Here is a 12,285-nt window from a genome sequence, read left to right on the forward strand (position 1 = left end):
TTTGGTCACACTGTATTTGCTCCACTGATATGAAGTCAATTTGATCAAAAGGTATCTATAATTCTGGCAGGTTTTTTTTGTCATTTTGTGAAAATCAGTAAGTGAAGTTTTGTAAAACAGTTTGTCTTATTTAATGCACCCCATGATTTTGTTTACCCCTCAGCAACAAAACAGAGAGAAAATAGCTGGAAGGAAAGCACAAAAAAGAGAACCAATTTGTTTTATAAACTGCAAGAGGGACAAAAATACATATTGATAGCTGAATGCAGTTCTGGTTTGATTAACTGCATGCAGTAGAATAAACCAGAAAAAAAGTGTTTTACATAAATGTCCAGTAAAGTGGATGTATTAATTAACTACTTCAAATTTGCTTCATGGCATACAAGAAATGTAAAACTGACTCACCCAAATTCCAAATTTTCCAGTTTGGCTATTTAAAATTTCAGCCAGTATTTTCTGCCTCTGCTATTCTTCTTTGTTTTCATAAATGGAAAATATTTCTCTTCCCTTACCCCCCAGACCAAGGTAGAAGTTATCTGACTGAATAAAGAGCTCTTTACCTGTCCCAATTTATTCCTTGTAAAGCTGATGGAGTGGAATAGGAAATTCTAGAACATAGCTTATCACCTTGTAACGGAGAGTGCCATAGCGAGTCAGGTGAATGATGAATAAGGAAGGCCATATCTCTCTATTAATTAGAAGGAATGAATATGATGTCCAGACCAAACATAAACTGCAAGAAGAATTCCTTATGGGTACAAGCTATACTTGTATCTACAATAAACAGTATTAAGTACTTATAGATGTGTACGTTCTTGAAACCAGAAAAGATCCTTATAATCACATAATCTGATTTTCTGCATAACTAGGACCTGGTATTTTACACAGTAATCCTCTCACTGAGTCAAATAACTTGTGATACAAAAAGTCCATTTTTTCCTTATCTGCCTTCCTACTCCTCTAAGATCAAACTCTTAGATCATCTTCAGCTTAAATCTATGAGCAATGTTAAAAATCTGTTTTCTACACTCTAAGGCATTTCCATGATACAGCTAGTAGGTTTACTTTCTGCCCACAGCGCACCCCCTACTAAAAAGTATGTACTGCTTGCTTACGTTTTACAGCCCTCTTTTTAAAACAACAGAGCCCAGTGCTCAATGCCCTGAAAAAACACTTCATATTTCCAAACTTAGGGGAAAAGTAAGATGGTTCAGGGTTTAGAGTTACTCTATTTTTGGTATTTTATATATATTTCAGTATACTGTGGAACTGCTTTTGTTTTCTCATTTTATTGTAGTGCTAAATTTGGCATTAGGTTTTAATAACTGTGCAGTGTTCTGAGACCATGCTGACAAGTATTTTATCATTCATCGTCAAAGTTACTATTCTATTATTACTATGCCCCAAGTCTCACCTCATTTTGAGCAAAGCCCGCTCATTTTTTGAGGAGTCATCACTTTTTCTTTCTATTCATTCACTCTCCCCTTTCCTCAGCTTTTTCTTTCTCATTGAGAAGGGTCAAATGAACAGCTCTTCCTAATGCATGGCTCCAGGCCCTGGCAGCAGGGGGTATATACTGCCCTAGGGTGTCTGGGTGAAAGATAAAGTCATTTATTTCTGCAAAGCTGCTTTCCATCTGGCCAGCTCCTAGTATACACTGGTGCATAAGGTCGTTTCTCCCTGGGTGCAGGACTTTGCACTTCCTGTTGTTGAATTTCAGAAGGTTCCTGTCATTCCACTTCTCCAGCCTGTTTCAGTTCCTCTGGATGGCATCACAACACTCTGTTGCCTCTCCCAGTTTTGTGTAACTAGCAAATTTGCTGAAAGCATGTTGCCCCATCATCTAGATCGTTAATGAAGACTTAAACATGACTTGAACCCACTATTGACCCCTGAAGTACGCTGTTACAGGCCTCCAGCTACTCTTCCTACCACTGATCACCACCCTTTGAGCTTGGCCATTCACACAGTTTTTCATCCAGATCACTGCTCATCCAGCCTACACTTCATTAGCTTCTCTATGAGGATGTTATGGTAGACATTGTAGAAAATCCTACTGAAGAAAAGCTAAACAATATCCACTGATATCTCTACTAAGAGGAGAGAAAATGCTTTCAGAAATTCCTTATCTAAGTTGTTGATGGAAGTCAGTCCAATAAACTCTCTTATGATGTGGAATAAAAAGCCCCATCATTCATAAATTTTCTGTTATTGCTGCCAAGAGAATAGTCTCCCTGATCCTTCTTTATATAGAGAGGGAGAAAGGTACACCTTTCTAAGGTAGACTATTTATTGAGTGCAAGTAGGGCACTTAGATTGGATTACTTATCTTCTACAAGTGCTTTTCTCCAAGTACAAAGACATCCTAGAGTGGTTACATCAGCTGATTTCCTAAAGCCAGATTGGCAGAAACCAGACTAAAATGAAAAGTGCATTTTTCACCACTGCATACCTTAGCATTTTGCTGCCTCAGTGTGTTTAAGTAGAAATGTTCGACATAATTGCTAGTCATTTGGGTAGGATGCTAAGCACTGAGATGGTAATATTTGCAGATGATGCAATTACTGAAATGGCCAGAATTGAATTATCTGTCACTAACCTTTCTTGAAACAAAATATTAGCTATGTAGATCACTACTCTGACTTGGCATTTCCTGTGCAGTGTACTCCCTGCATGGTGCCCATACTGAGCTTTTATCACTTTTGACTGAAATCCATAATAAAAACCCAGCAGCAACAGCAGCAGTAAAGTCTCCAGTGTATTCCATGCATTGCTCCCTCTTACAAAATCAAAGTTCTGCTGAAGAGGAGACAGAATTCTGGTTTAATATTGAGCATTTGGGGTGTGAGAAAAGCAGTGTATGGCTGTATTATGAACCTGACTTCTGGTCAAGAGGGTTTTTTGGGTTTTGTTTTACTTTTTTCCAAGAGGAAACTTTGAAAGTTTTCCTGACCTTTGCTGGAACATTACTTTATAGCAAAATACCTCAGATGCATTCTGCCAGCCAAGAAAGCTTTATTCCTGTTTTTCACACATTTTACTCTGGATTCCTGCCTCAGCGAGAGAAATGAGAAGGCTCAACCACTAAATTTTGTCCAGGGGAGAAGGATGATAATATCTTTCTTGCAGCATCACAACACCTCTATGCCCAGTGCCAGGCAAAAATGCAAATAAAAATCGACACTTACCAGTCTCGAAAATTGTCCTTTTTTCTGCTGTTCTGTCTGTCTGTTTGTTTGTTTGTTTCCTAAAACTTTAACATGCAAGCTTTTGGAGGAGCTCTTATTTTATCCACATCAGTTTTTCAGCTCTCAAAGCAAATTGAGCTGGTGAGTCAAAAGCCATGCAAACACTGGATATTTTTTTCCTTTGTGCCAGTGGGATGAGAACTAAGAGAATATCTCCTGCCTACTCTCCTCAGCTTAAAGACAACTCTGTCTTTGGCATGGAGTAAGCATGGAGTAACTTTAATAACGACACAAGACATAGTGCTGTAGCCCAGGTTCATAAGTTTCTTTTTTGTTGCCTTCAACAAAACCACCACTTAAATCAAACTCTCCTTAAGAAATGCTGATCTGCAGAATATTACCAGATGGGTCTCCTGCCTTCTGAAGAAAGGGGGAAATGAGAGAGCCTCATGTTTAACGGCATATGAAAGAAGAAATACAATGTGTAAACTTTCCACTGACGGATATAATAGTGTTCTCACTTTTAAAGAAAAACAGTACTTCCGAGCAGGAGGCCTGCAAGAAATTTAACAATTACTCAAGATTTAGTTGTACAGCATGGCATTTTCAAACATGTGCAGTGTTCTGTTATTTTTTGTAATTAAATTAATTTAAATAATAAATAATGTAATTAAAATACATTTGGACTGTGCAATCCCCAGGGCTGGAACTGTGTGCAGAGAAGTGATGCATATGCAATGTGAAGTTTAATGAGTAAGAAAATGCAGAATCCTGGAAATCTGGTAATGTGCAATATAGTTTTGGCACCCTCCCCCTCCTCTCCCCTTCCTTTCCAGAGTAAATGAGGGCCCAATTTACCAAATCAGGTTTTAAATCATTCACGAGTCTCTTTTCCTAAAAAGGAAACGTTGCTAATGTTTAGGGGGTTTGGGGCACAACATGTGGTTACCCAAATGTTTCCCTACAATAGTACTAGTGAAAAGTGAAAGGAAATTGACTCTGTAACCCTGTAATAGCAATGTTTACTTTACCCTCATCAGAATTTTACAGACTATAGGAAATCATTATTTGTATCTTCCTTACAAAGCTGACCCTCATAAAAGACTCCTGATGAGATTTTCAGGAAAGTCTGACAGAGATTTAGAGATCATAAATGTTCTTGATTTTCTGAGGGTGAATGATGAGCATTTTCTGAATAGCAATCACTGTTAAGCTCTGCAACAAAAACTGTGGGTCCCCAGCCCCTCTCACTAACTTGCTAAAGACTTTCAGTTTTGAAACTGCCTGTAAGGTAAACGTGACTTTATCTCTGTGATCCTGGCTGCTGATCTCAGGCAGAAGGACTTGGCTTTTCAGGAATGGTTTTCCCCATGACTGGCCCAGCCAGCTATGCTTTTGGTCAAAGGCCTGAGCCTGTCTTGGGATCAGGATCTACAATGCCTAGGCAGGGGTTCTATAAGGTATATTCCTCCCAGGTGCCAAGATTTGTTCCTTTGTGAAAAGGCAATAGGAGCCCAACATATGGTGTCTTTCCTTCTTCTCTTTTTCTTGTCTTGGGACGACGAAGGTCACACGAGCCTGAGCAGTTATTCTGAATCATGGCTGCCATCACCCTTTTAATGGGACAGTACCTGTGACTGAATGGCAGCATAAGGGGGCTCTGACATTCTGCACACTTTGGTGGCCTGCAAAAAGCTTATACTCATGCTGCTGAATTTCCTCATTTCATAGCCACCCAACATTTAAGATTTTCATTGGGGTTTTTTTTGGTATGTGTGTGGTTTTTCACCCCAGTTCCTGCAGTCAGGCAATCACAGGATAAGCTGAATTTTTCCTAGAAAGTGTCTGCCAGAGTGACTGATGAAAACTTAAAACACAGAATTGTAAAGATTAAAAAAACAGATGAAAAAACCCCACACCAACCCAAACCCTTACATCTTTATTGTTGTCTTAAGCACTGATGATTGTAAGTCCTGTCTAATGGTTTCAGGAGGCCTGAGTCAGGGGTTTGAAACCATTAGCAATATTGATGCCTTTGAGAAGTGAATGCTTAAAACTCTTTGGCTGGCCAAAATTGCTTCTCAGGCTGCTACTTTGCTCATAGACGAAAGAGCTTTTATTTCAAGTGTTAAAAGTCAGGGGTTTGATGCTGAAGACCTAGGAAAATATCCTGACATATGAATATGGCAGACATATGTGTATGTGGCCACCTTCCATTGTATTTAGCTATTATCAGTATTTACATACCAGAGTAATTCAAGGTTTGAAATAAGTGATTACAGAGCTGCCAAAGGATAACCCCCCTGGGTGTTTTAAAAGGAATAGGCTGTTTGTGTGGTTCCTTTCCCATCCCTGCCATGCCAAATATTACAACCTATAAACCTAAGAAGTTCTTAATAAATTAAAGTAGTGATAGATTTAAAGTTCTTGTGATTGTTCAGAACAAGATGAATTCTTCTACTCTTTCTAGTTTTGTCCACAGCAGATGGTAGTTCAGCTTCTAATACTGACTGAGCTTACTGGAACTTTTGGGCAACTACACTGGAGCTGGGCATATTACTATAATATTTACTATATTATGCATGCAAAAGTGTGACCCCTTCCATAAATATGTCACTCAATCATGGAGTCATAGAATCATTAAGGTTAGAAAAGACATCTAAACTCAAGTCCAGTGGTCAACCCAACACTATCATGACCACTAAACCATGTGCTGAAGTGCCATATCTATATGTTTTTTGAACACCTCTAGGGATGGTGGCTCCACCACTTCCCTGGGCAGTCCATTCCAATGCCTGACTACTCTTTCAGTAAATAATTTTTTTCCTAATAGCTAATTTAAACCTCCCCTGGTGCAGCTTAAGGCCATTTCCTCTTATTCTATCACTTGTTAGTTGAGTAAGAAAAACACCCATGCAGTCATGCCAAGCCCTGGGGTGAATACAGTATTGTATCTATTCCAACGTTCTCGGTGTTTTTTTAACGATTACTAATATAATGTACACTTGTAGATATCACAAGGATATTTTCACCATCTAGTGAAATGTAGCTACTTGTGTTTCACAGTGCTGTTTCTGTGTCGGTAGTGGGGGGGAGGCAGGGGGATTGGGTGGGGTGGGGGGGAGTTTGGTGCGGCATAAAAGGATTTCGAAGTGATCAGAAGGTGGCAGTAGATCTCTGTTTTATTTCTCCTGAGGTGCTTTCTTCCTCGGTTGTAACTCGGAGAAAAGAAAGGAAGGGAAGAACAAAGTTTAACTTACCGAGAGAAAAAAGATATCTCAATTTTAATGCTACAGGTAGCTATGAGAAGATTGTCTCTTAACTCTGCTATCACAAGGCAGTAATCCAATAACAGGTCTTTCAACAGATGCCTTGAAGAGTCGGCAGAGACAGGAAAACACCCCTACCAGGCCAGGAGTGCAGTGTGAATGGCAGCCTGGGAAGCAGCCAGGTGGTGGTTAGCGTCAGTAAATGCTTAAGCAAGGGCAAAAGCGGCCTCAGCTCTCACACCAAACACGTCAGAATTAGTCTGTACTGACATTGAACAAATGTGAATACACAAGCCTCATGCACCTGTAGCAGTACCAGCTCTCATCCTTCCAAGAGCAGATCGCTCCACAACTTCCCATCCCGTCTGTAAGCAAAGGATGGAATTCTTTCATTCCAATGGAAAACTGCTCCTTCATTCCTTCTTTCTGTAAACTGTGCAAAGGAAGTCTCCAGGGTGATTATGATAGATTGTCCTCAGATGGGAATCCTTCTCTCTGTGCAGGGCTCCCTAGGGAGTGCTCAGCATCTGCCCAAGGCATGCCATCATGTTTGCTTTGGGTGCTTGCCCTCTGGTGAGATGCCTGCAGCGTTCTCATCTCCCCGAAGAAAGGAGAGACACATATGATTTGAAGTTCCATATTTCTGGTGAATCCTGATGGTTGTATCTGCAGAGACACCCCCAAACAATCCCAGTTAATAAGAGGAACAAAGAAAGATGAGTCATTGCTTTGCTTGCTTATTTACTGCCTCCTCCTGTATTTCCTGCATTGTCCTTTCCCAGCAAACATCGCTTCCCACCTTGCTGTGTGGATGCACTTAAACAACTGCTCCAGTCTGTGAGCCACTGACACAGAAGGTTCACTGTTAGAAGAGGAAAAGAATTTGAAGGGGAACAAGGGAACTGCTTAATAATAGCACTTACAAAGTCATAATTAATGATTTGGCTGTAAATGCAAGAAGCTGAAGCCCAGCATTACTAAAGAGTTTATTGTTTAAAAAGAAAAACTTCACCTGTGATAATATTTTTAAGCAGGTGAGGTGGATCTTACTAGTGAAAGGCAAACTTTCTTTTTCTAGGTTGATCTTAGATGTCAAAATATATTTTAAATGAATTTACTTCCACTGGTGCAAGGCAGCTAGATTTGTTTGTCTCTGATTGTTTTACTTAGTTTCTTTGGAAATAAACCAAAGCACAGTGTTTGACTCTTGGATCCTTCAACCCAAAGGGGAGTGGCATAAGCATCTCATCTGATCTAGGGCACAACACAAAACACACTCCTTCACTGCATCCAGTCCAGTTACATGGGTGCTTAAGTTGGAATACATCTGTTAGGAATACAACCAGGTTTGACTTTAGAATTGCATGTGAAGTAGCAAAGTAGTCTTGTTTAGTTACTAACGAAGCTGTACTTTGTTTTCAGTTTGCATGTTCCTAACTGTTACAGGAAAGGCAGCAACTACAGAGTCACAAGGACAGGAAGTAATCTGGCAGTGATTTGGGAATATCTCAAGCAGGAAAGGGAAATTCCTACCCACCGATCCATCCATCCATCCATCTACTCAGATGTTGCCCATTGCAGTGTACCATACACTCCACAGTTTTCTGTCTCTGTTGTTTACTTTCTACAAAAAATGCATCTACCACCAGGAATCCTGGAGTTCTCAGTTTGTCAGTTACAGATATCAGCATATTTTACTGAACAATGTTAAAGAAACAAATCAGAATGGACAAGGGCAAGAACATCATCAAGTTGACAGCTGCCTTTCCCTCAGACGGCTTCTCATATTAAGGACTCGTGACCTCCCTTCATCTCCTCTGATTTTCAGTAGATACCATCAAGCTTAGCACTGGCACTGTCAGGGAAGTTACACTGGCAGGCACTAGACTTTAGCTTTAAAATGTTTTAATTCAATTTAATTACAATGTTAATTTTTATAATGGTTATATTAATTTACTCTGAGTATGATCGAAAATACAATATATTTTGTAGCAATTATTCTAAAAAAACATTTTGCTTCCTTCCTAGGAAAAGGAGAAAGCTCAAAAAGACTTTTTCTTGCAGATCCTTTTTAAATATCACCTAGTTGAAACAAAGTAAAACAAGCAGAAAGCCCAGTCACTGGGCTGAAGAGGAAAATAATGAGACAAGCAATTCTTACAAAAGGTTTCAAAAGATAAGGCTATTTGGTGGGGATATAGAACCTTTCAGAATAACTTACAGGGCCAAGTTCATTTTTTAGGACAGAGTTGTCACTAGCAGAAACAGTGCCAGTATTGTAAAAAAGGTGATTTTGAAAAGAAGGTTGGAACCTACTCACTCAGATCCTTGAGATAGGAAGAATAAAGGAAAGATATTTGGAATAGTCATGTGTCAAACTAGTCAACAGATGGCTCAGAGCCAGGACTCACCCATAAAGACACTTTTCTGGCTTGAGAAACACTGGCCAGTCAGTAATTGGCCTGCTTCTATATTGTCTTGCAGGAGGGAGAAGGTGCAGATCTGAGTTTTGTCTGGTCAGCTGGGGCAGTACTTTTGCAATGTCTATAACTGTGTGACCCTCACAGCACCTGGCTGGGAATAAAAATAGCTTTTAGAACATGAAAGTTGGCTATCTGTGCTCTAGAGGATGAAAGAAATGCTGAGCAGGTGTGAGGAGCAGACTCTTGTGGGACATCGAATGCATCTTTATCAGCCCCAGCTGAAACTAATGGGAACTGAAGACACTTTGTCCCTCTCCATACTAAATATGAGGTTAAATAAAAGGGTTATTTCTTTCCTAGTCCTTTCCTCAAGCTATTTAACAAGACTAAGAATGTTGATTTTCCTTACATTACAAATATGGCATGAAAGCACTTCCATTGGCAAACCCCTTATTTCTAAACTGATAACAACCTGAGCTGATTGTTACTACTATTTATAGACTTTGTCCTGCTTAAATATTTGCTTTCTAAGTTTGACTAACCTCTGCCTGACTGCTTTTGTAATTTCAGGTTGTAAAAAATACAAAGAAATTCCCACTGTGCTTTTTACAAGTGTCAAGAGATGTGCTTCTACACTCATAGCACCGCAGAGTAACTAGTACAAACATAAAGCACAAAGTACAAGACAAAGTTCAAATTACAGATGACAAAAAGATATTATACTTCACAGTGGCGGAAGCAGCTTGTAGACCAGTCTCCTGTCTGTTCACATCATGCTGTGTTTACACATGCATCTTTGTGTTAATTCCATTCACACTTTTCCTGATTTAGACTTGCATTAGAGAATAACTGTAGTGAAGACTATCAGAGTGTCTTGTGCACTTACATCAGTGAAGATCACTGCCATTGGGATATTTACAAGGTAAGAAGTAGTACAGAGTTTTCAAAATGCAGCATCGTAAACTGAAAATAGCATTGCTAAACCTAGACACAGAGGAGTACAAGTTCTCTACCTTTAAATATTAGAAAAAGTATTCATATCAAATATCCTCTCTGAACAGGATAACTTAAGGTAATCCTCTTTTACAGTGCCGGTCGCCCATCAAAATTTATTTACCTAGAAGTTGGGAAAGTACTGTGACACTTGAGTTCCAACCCCATGCTGTAGCATTAACTAATAGAAGGCGGAGTGATTGCACCAAAGGACTCTACTGAGGAATCTGTTTCCTGCTTTAGTTCATCTTGACCTGAATGTACCCACCTCTAGAACATACTGCAAAGCACATATTTTTTTGAAGTACATTTTTCTGGAGAAGAGAGAGACCATCCGGAACAACAGAGTAAGAACAACTTTGCTAGAGCTTTTTAGCTGCTGTTGTTTGCATCAGGGTTAGATTACTTAGAAATTAACCACAGGTGATACAGCATGAGACAAAACTCAGTGGGCTTGTTAAGGTGAGATCTACACCTGTACAGTAGAGGCAGGTCAGATCAGGAAAACCACAAGAAACCAAGGATGTCCTAGCACATCAAGTCAAAGATCCATTTCATGTAATACCTTCTAAAAGATCTGAAAAGAACAAAATTAATAACAGCAGGTTTGTGATACATGTTTCCAGAATCTATTGATTTATGTCTCAAGATCTCCTTTGCATGGCATCTTTGCATTTAAATGAAAATAAAGCTGTACAGCCTGCAGTGGAGGGAGGGAGTAAGCATTTAAGAAAAATAAGGGCTGAGGCTATTGTAGAGGCACTGAGAGCAGGAGCAGACGATATGTGCCTATCCTAGTTTCATTAAAATGGGGACACTGACCTCAAGCACAGGGAAGATGCACCCATGAGCTGCTGAGAACTATTATTTGTTTCCCTATCCATAGCATTTTCCTCATATAAAACCTTGTGAGGCTCATGGGACCATCTACATAGTACAGTATTACTCCCTTATTGCAGCAGGCTCAGAAGCTGTGCTAAACAACCAGAACTTTTCCTGAATCATATGGATGATATAGTTTGGACTTTTTTGGATGTCCACTTGAGATGATGTGAGCTACAGTAAAAGCCTTCTAAATGCACTCTTTTATATATCTACCATTTGCTAGTATGAGAAATATTTAGAGCAGGGTAGGACTGTGGTGCCAAGAATGTTTTACTTCACAATAAAAAGGAAATATTTTAAGAGTACTTTATATGGCAGTAAAATGGGGACTATTTAAACATGACATCCATATTCATAATGAGTGCACTTTGATCCATAAACAGTCCTTAAAAATTAACTAGGGATATTGCTTTTAATACTACATTTGCTGGTCCTGACCTACAGGTGTGCACAAAGCAAGCACGTTTCCTACTCCAGTCCATTGACTTCCCCTGATTTACAGCAGTCCCTGCTCCATGTGCTCCAGAGGTCTGAGTCTCATTTTCTACTTGAACATGACTTGGATTTATTTTATTTTATCCTCCAACTAGTCAAGGCAGCAAGATAAGAATTACTTTCACACGTGACTCTTTGTTTGCATAACACTTGCTTCCACTTAGTAAGAAATACACGGTTATTTCAACTTACATTTCCTTTGAAAAACAATGGTTTAAATTGAGGCATGAAATGTTCCATTGCACTCATTTTTTACCCAACCTTTTTTAATATGGAGTTTCAAATAGAATCTAAAGGACTGACTGAAGTTTCCTACCTATTTCTCTTTATGTATTTGTTGTTTCTCAAGAATTTTGTACTAAATCATATTTTTTAGAGACATTTTTCATTCAGAATTCAGTAGCTCTATAAGAGGGCCATGCACCACTGCTGTGGGCCATCATTCTCCTGGGGACATTCCAGATGTGCACGTTGGTGATTTGGATGGGTTGAAGGAAAGATAAGAAGATGGGAAACCCACAGAAACTCATTGATAAGGAAGCTGTGATGAATTTGCTGTGATAGCCTCTCTACTTTGTGGAACCCTTCTGAGAACAGACTCTGGGACAACTGGGAACTGAGGGGCTACAAATGCTGTTTGCCTGTGTGACAGAGAGTGCAAAAGATAATGGGAAATTAAAGGGAATCCACCTTACCAGCTGTCTCTCACAATGCCTTCCAGCCATAACAGGCAACTTTCTCTAGTTGCTTGCTTCTGTTAAATGTTATTAACTTTACATTCTTTTGCTTCTGTGAGAAGAATTTGTGGAAAATTCTGCACAAGAAACCTGGTAATGAAGTTCTTTAAAGCACACATTTCTCCAGAAGGAGGTATGAGAATGTTCTTCTTAAAGAAAATCTGAATTGCAAGAATTACAACAAGAATTACTCTTCAGCCCCACAGGCAGAAGCCACTTACCAAAAAGCCACTGGCAGACCAGTGCCTACAGAAGACCATAGATTGGTTTAGGCTGAAAGGGACCTTGAAGATCA

This window comes from Dryobates pubescens, chromosome 10, assembly GCF_014839835.1.
Source record: "Dryobates pubescens isolate bDryPub1 chromosome 10, bDryPub1.pri, whole genome shotgun sequence".
NCBI lineage: Eukaryota > Metazoa > Chordata > Aves > Piciformes > Picidae > Dryobates > Dryobates pubescens.